Source organism: Bidens hawaiensis, unplaced genomic scaffold (assembly GCF_021521415.1).
Source record: "Bidens hawaiensis isolate Kalapana, Puna unplaced genomic scaffold, B.hawaiensis_p1.1 tig00012943_1, whole genome shotgun sequence".
NCBI lineage: Eukaryota > Viridiplantae > Streptophyta > Magnoliopsida > Asterales > Asteraceae > Bidens > Bidens hawaiensis.
In genome coordinates this window covers 500,588-508,113 of record NW_027492079.1, presented here as the reverse complement: position 1 = coordinate 508,113, position 7,526 = coordinate 500,588, and positions in this window count along the sequence as shown.

Below are 7,526 nucleotides of genomic sequence, written 5' to 3'. Positions count from 1 at the left end.
GGTAGGAGTAACAGGCCGCCGATGGTGGTGTTGAAGATTGTGTCGGACATTGAACTTCAGTTCTCCATGGATTTTGTTTAGTTGAGTGTCAAGAGTGTATATATATATATATATATATATATATATATATATATATATAAAGATAAGATTAATTAACTATGTGTAGGTATAAAATGATTATCGTTGGATCTCTTTTGGCCCCAACTAAGGTCTCTTTCTGGTACATCTTTTTCACCAAATGAACTATAGTCGCTGCTAGCTAGCTAGTTTGTAATGATATCGAATGCAATAACATAATCAATAGAGTTACTTGCAAATATGATCCCTATGGTGGTACCTCAAACGCAGGTTTTAACCATGTGGTACCATTTTTGCATATATGGGCTATGTGGGCAACATTTTTTTTAGCAATTGGACTATTAACTAACTTGATTAACGTTCGTTCGTTTCAGGGGTGTTATCATATTTTCACCCTTATATCCCCCCCTCTCCATATAACCCCTCCTTTTGTAACTTACAACCCTATTTCCATCCTCCATCTCTCGACTTCATCTCCAGTCGTTGTCCCCACCTTGTCCCATCGTCGTCCCCGCCTTCTCACGCATGTCTTCCCGATGGCTAGGATTTTGGATGCAATCGTTAATACCTCGTTTTTCACAGGTATCGGAATTCACATATTTCAGTTAACTTAAGTTTTAGGTTGATGCTCTATACTTGAGACGGTTATGTTATTACTTTTCTACCCTTGATTTGGATGGATTTTAGCTTGACCACATGGAACTTGAGTTGGTGGTTTTGGTGAAAACCCGATCATACCGGATCTACAATTTCCAGTTTCAAGCAGGTGCCCAGGGTCAAATCGAGTAGGGTTTAAATAGTTGGTGGTTTAGTATTTTGTATATTAATAATTTAACTGGTAATGACCTAGACTAGTAATCATGTATTTTGTATTAACTTAACTACTTATTAGGGCCTTTTGTATCAACAACTAAACTGGTAATCTCTTTATGCAGGTGCAGTGTTGTATTAACGTATGTATGCTTGTTTTTGTGATTCTGTCTATACCTATGTTTCCATGTATTAACAAATGGAAGTGCAATGTTGTATTAACAAATGCCACCAAACTGCTTGTTTTTATGTATCTATAATTGCTTTGTTAGATTTTATTTTTTATATATATATATATATATAATTAGTGTGTTTAGTTAGATGCATTTGTTGATTTTTTTTTGACTTTGTAAAACCACAATAACAAGCTATTTGTTAATGAATCAAGTTCTTACAATGTATGGATGTTTATTTATGCAGGGGCATAACCATCTTTTTATATATGTATGTATGTATAAATAGTGTAACATTACAAAAATTTCGGATCAATATTATCAAGTGTTCAAAGTTCAAGGATCAACATGTAAAATCTGTTTGCCTGACCCATCGCGATACGCGATGGATTAGAAGAAGTCCATCGCGTATCGCTATAGGTATATTACAAAACCCAAGAATGGGCGGCAAAGTGATACGCGATCGCGATGACGTGGTCTGACAGGTGATGGCACGTGTCTCCACGTGGCACCGAGTGTCCAGTCACGTGGCACACGTGGCAACCCTACTAGGTTACGCGACAAGCCTAGTAGCAATACGCGATGACCTCTAGGTAGGCCCATCATGTATCGCTATCCATTAGAATTATGTTAAAGGATCCAGTGACCCATCGCTATACGCGATGGATCCTTATCAAGATCCATCGCGTATCGCGACGGGTCACCTGATCAGCGGCTATAAATAGGGCCACCAGCCCTCTCATTGCATCATAACTTTCATACACCACTTTCTCTCTCTAAAAAACTATAACATATGTTACTTTTCAAACCCGAAAACCCGACCCATTTTAAATTTTTGTTTTTTTATATAAATATATGTATTAATATAAATACATATTTCAAGTTACATCTTATGTGTTTCTATTATGTTCGTTAATCGACATGTTTTGATGTCTCGATGTATTTGTATCTTTTGTTTATTATGTATACAATATTCACGATAATTTAAGTTATAGTTCAAGCACTTTATATTCGTTTCGTTTAAATAACAAAACTCCGGAATTTAAATGTCAATATTTAAACGAGTCGCAAACTATCCGGGTGTAATTCGAAAATTAATCAAGAAAACAAACTTTTCTTTTATATAACATTTTAAAGTTAAAGGTTTATATTATAAATATATTTTTAAAATCAGTTTTAAAGTTAATTAAAAGTTGAGGGTTAAAAGTGTAAAATGTAAATAAATTATAATATTTTGATTTAATCCCAACCCAGCCCCCCCTGTTCATCCCCGTCTTCCCGGTGGAAGTTTCCGGCGACCGGAAACGACTCCGGTGAACCCAAACACTTCGTGAATCATGCTTTTCAACAATAATAACAACTCGTAAACTCATTATGACGTAACGACAAACGCATAATCAACAATAATAACACCTAATCAACAACTAATTCGCGTATAACAATCCGCGTAACTGCCGGAAAATTCAATAACGAACATTAACGCTTAAACACTCCAATTGATAGTATAAATAGAACCTTAGACCTCGACTAAACATGCGAAAATCATCAAAACACTTTAACATACTCTCAGTAATCTTAATCCGCTCGTCCAAGTTTTCTTGCTCCGGCCACCGTCGTTCATCGCCAAACAGTAACATCTACGGGTAATTGTAATGTTTGTAATGATTGATTCTAGCCGAATACGAAAACACTAATTCAATTTTAACTAACAATGAATGAATTAGTGGGTTTAATTCTAGGGTTTTGATTAAGGAATATGATGAACTGATATATGTTATATATATATTGTGGTGTTATGCAAGATGGTCCACTGGTTGGTTTATGTCAGTATGGGCAAAAGGTCCCGGGTTCAAACCCGGGTGAGGCCGTTTTGTCTTTTATTATTATTTTTTTTAAAACATTTTTTTTTTCTATTATATATTAAGCTAAATAAAATTGATAAAAATTATATAAATCAAATGAAAGTATTTTAAGTTAAATAAGATTAGTTATAATATATATTTATCATTTTGTCGCCTAAAAACCAATCTTTCAAACTCGTCAAGGCTCGTTTAAACTCATAAAACATTTGTGTATTAATTTATCATGCGTTAAACTTTAAAATCCGTTAACATATTCTTTTCAAAATAAAATATACTAATAACACTCAAAATTCCGTAACGTTATAATATTCAAACTCGATATTAACCTCGTAATTTATTATTAAAATATTAATTCGTTAAAATTCATTAACGTATAAAATAATATTATAATATCCAAATCCTTAACAAAATGTACATCCAACACTTCTAATTCCCGACAACCCAATCTATTTACTCTTTAAGTCGTTAGTAATAATTAATTTTGTACTTTTAATTCTAGTTCGTGACGTTCATTGCTTCGGCTTCATTTACGCGCTTACGCTTTTATTTCAAGTTTGTCTTCAATTTCAAGGTGAGTTTCTCACACCCCATTTTACTACTTTTTAACTATTTTGGGGGTAGCATATATATCCTATTAAAGATTCAATTTCGTTTATTTATTATTTGCAAACTACAATTCGCATCATGGACTTGTGTGTTTACTTGTTACTTGCTACAATATTACGTGCATGGATTTCTTCGATAAGTATGATCATACGCCCCCCTTTGCACTCAGGACCATTATTTCTAGCGGAAAAGGGACTCCGATCTGAGTACGTTGTTGCACAATCCCAACTGGAAAAGACCTTCATTTATTCTTTACACTCATGGACCATTGATTCTAATGTAAATAACCCTTATGTGTTTTTCACAAGTTTTCATGGAATTGTATGGTTTTTATATATTATTTAAACCGTGTGAACTAACCAACTATTAAGTTAGTTGATATTATTTTATATATATGTTACATGTACCTTTATTAGAGGATGAAACAGATAAGGTCACTAGAAGTTAGGTTATTTAAATAATAAACAAGAAGACGTTTGTTTTGTTCCTTTCTCTTTGTATTTGTTCATTTAATAAATTTGTGTACTTGGGATTTGAATGAATTAATGATAATATTGTCACTTAATCGTGTCACATGTGTTTTGAGCAATTTATACGTCACACTCGGGAGTATTCCGCTTTAGCCGGGGTGTTTCAGATTGGTATTAGAGCCGTGACTATAAGATTGGACATGAGACGTAGTGTTCTAGTTAGTTATAGTTTATTTGCTTAATTGTTTAGGCCGAATGATTTGAAAATTATGTGGGCTTTATGTGATTGTTCAATGCACTTGCTTAATATTTTATTGTCAATTCATTTACGCCTCTTGTACACAAAGCACACACAAGTTCAAGGCTTATGCCTAAAAACAAAGAGTTTTCCAACATTTTTAATTATTGATTTTTATTGTGGTGTTCTGATATTTATTCTTCTTAAAGATGGTTTTATATGACGGGTATGTAGTAAACTGTAAGGGGGACACGCCTATTTTCCGAAACTCTTGACACCAAAGTTATTGAAACCTAAGGATAAGCAATGCGTATAAATCCTAATTAGACGCGGGACCCGGTTGCTTACCTGGAGAGTTAGGAAAGAGCATGAACTCTATTAAGCCAAAGCATACCACTTTCAACGCCATATGAATCACAACTTTAAGTTTCCAAACGCGACCATGTTCTCTTTGTAAAAAGAATATGGTTGCACTCTTCTATGTTTTACAATGTGTTTTAACTGGAAGTCTGTACACGAATACCCAGCTTTCGGTTCGATTTAATTACACATTTTTAAACGAGAATAGTTAAGTTTTAAAAATTTTGTGACACGTTTTCTTTATTTATACGCTTATTTACGGCTTAAACTTTTAAAAGTTTGCAAAGTAATAACCAAATTTCAAACGCATTTATAAAAGTTTGCAAGGTCATTGTAGATAACCAATAGGGTTCACGATGGGTCCTAATTGCAAAAAGATGACCATATGCCCATATCTTCAAAAATGACACCACTGGATTGAAACTAACGTTTAGGATACCACAAGAACCATATTTGCGATGACCTCTGATCAAAATAGACTCATTTAGAAAAAGAAAAAGGGAATTTTTCCTCATCACAAAAAATCAAGCAAGTTTCTTAGAAAAAAATAAAAGCAATAAAAGTTCAACTTTATTGATCGTGTCGTTAACGAGACCTCAAGTCTAGACTAGATCACATTTGTAAGGCTAGCCACATACCATTTTCTATATTTTTCACTAAATACTATTTCAGATAATTATTTCTTATGAAGTTTTTATAGCCTAGAAGTTGAATCTAAAGTATATTAGAGTTGAAATTAAGGCACTGTCGTAAAATAACATATATATTTATTAAATTGTATAATACTTTTTTTTTGTTAGTATAAAAAACTAACATGTTTTTAGCGTAATGCTAAAATATAAATGAAGACAAAAATGAGAAGTGTGAGAAGAATTTGTGAACACAAAATACCCATTAAAAATAAATTCAAAAAAATAATAAAAAAATCATTATTCAAAATATAAATGAAAAACGAATAAAATAAAAACTAAAATGTTTCAGCTATCATTCACGCTAAAAAAATATACAAAAAAATGACGAAAAAACACAATGCCGAGATCAAAGACACAATGACGAAATAAGCAAAAGACACAATTATAACTAAAAAAAAGACACACTATATCGAAAAATATAACACGATGCCGAACAAAATATAGCACGATGTTAAGTAATATAACAAAATATAAAGAATAAAAGACAAATATCAAGGAAAAAAGACACAATCAATGACGAAAATAAACACAATGATAAAAAAAAGACACAACGAATTTTTTCACTTACCATTGTGTTTTTTAATGAGAATTAGAAAGACAGTGGAAACATTTTTATGTTTTCACTCTTTTTGTTTTTTATAAAATTTTGAGTTATGATTTATTTATTTATTTATTTATTTATAATTTTTTTTAGGGATTTTCTTTTGTGGCTAAAAATCTTTTTTATTTTTATTACAATTTGTAGAATAACTTAGACCTCATGTTTTTAATGTACAAAATTAAGTGTTACCGAGAAGGTTACTTAATCAATGTATTTAAAAAAAGAAAATCAAAGTTGATTGGCTTAATTGGGGTTGACTCCGCCTCTTTGTGCTCTTTTGGGTGTTACCAGGTTGGCGAGAAGTTGCCTTGTAGGCTTATGTAGGGATGTTCAAAAGAATTCAAAGTAAAATTATTCGATAATCCGTATCCGAATTATCCTAAAATTCAGATATCCGAACCTCGGATATCCGGAAATTCGGACTCGAATAGCATTTTTTATATTTTTTGGATAGTTCGGATATCCGAACTATCTGAAATACTAAATTTAATATTTTTAAATTTTAATATATACACCAACTAAATATTAGATGTAGATACGTAACCCAATTTTCATTCATTTTCATTCAAATGTGCCGCACTGCCGCCTGTAGATCTCCATCTATGCTCTTTACCCATCTCATTTTTATATCATTCAGTCAAATCACAATTTCAACCTCGCTCAACTCACGGCCGTCACCTCCTCTGGTTCTCTACAAGGATCCCGACGGACACGAGAGTGACGAATCAACCACTCCACTCCACAACGACACCACCTCCGGCTCCAGCCATCGTCCGTCACCACCTCCGGCTCCCCTCGTCCGTCACCATCACTTCCATGGCTTCACCATTGTTGCTTCATTCTCCATCTAGATAGGAACCTTTGCTTGTTTGTTTGTATTTTGAAATTTGTGTTTAGTTTATTGGATTGAAAAACTTGTATGTTGTAAGTTTGTTTTTAAAACATGTTTTTTTCTGAAATCCGATTCACTATCCGATCGAATATCCGAAGTTTTGGATATGGATAGTGAACTCCACTATCTGAAAGATCCGGATATCCGAAATTTCGAATATCCGGTTGTGAAAACCCCTTGGCGTATGTGGTGAGGAGGAAGTTAGGTGCGTGGCGTTCCTCACTCACCCACAACATTCATTTTTATAATCTTAGAAAGATAATTTAATATTGGCTACTAGGTAAAAGGATGACAAGTCTAAATGACGTTTCAAAAGATAATATGTAGATAAAATTACAGAAATTGTCCTTTATGTTTACATTCAGTTTTAGGGGTTGTCATTTATCTTTAAAACTGACATATTTTGTACTTTACGTTTCCTAATGCTACACCGTTTGTTTTTTGACCCTAAACCAGTTAGTTTTTATCGTTAAGTCTGGTAATGGGCCTTACACATGAGGGTAAATTGGTCATTTTACCCACTTACTAAAAAAACATTTTAAAAAATAAAATTATATATATATATATATATATATATATATATATATATATATATATATATACACACACATATCTCAAACTTCTCTCTCTCTTCTCCCATTCATATACCATCACCAACCCATCACCACCACCACCACCCCCACCCTAACACCACCACCATCCAACCTTTAACCACCATCTCTACAAACACCATCTTTGACTATC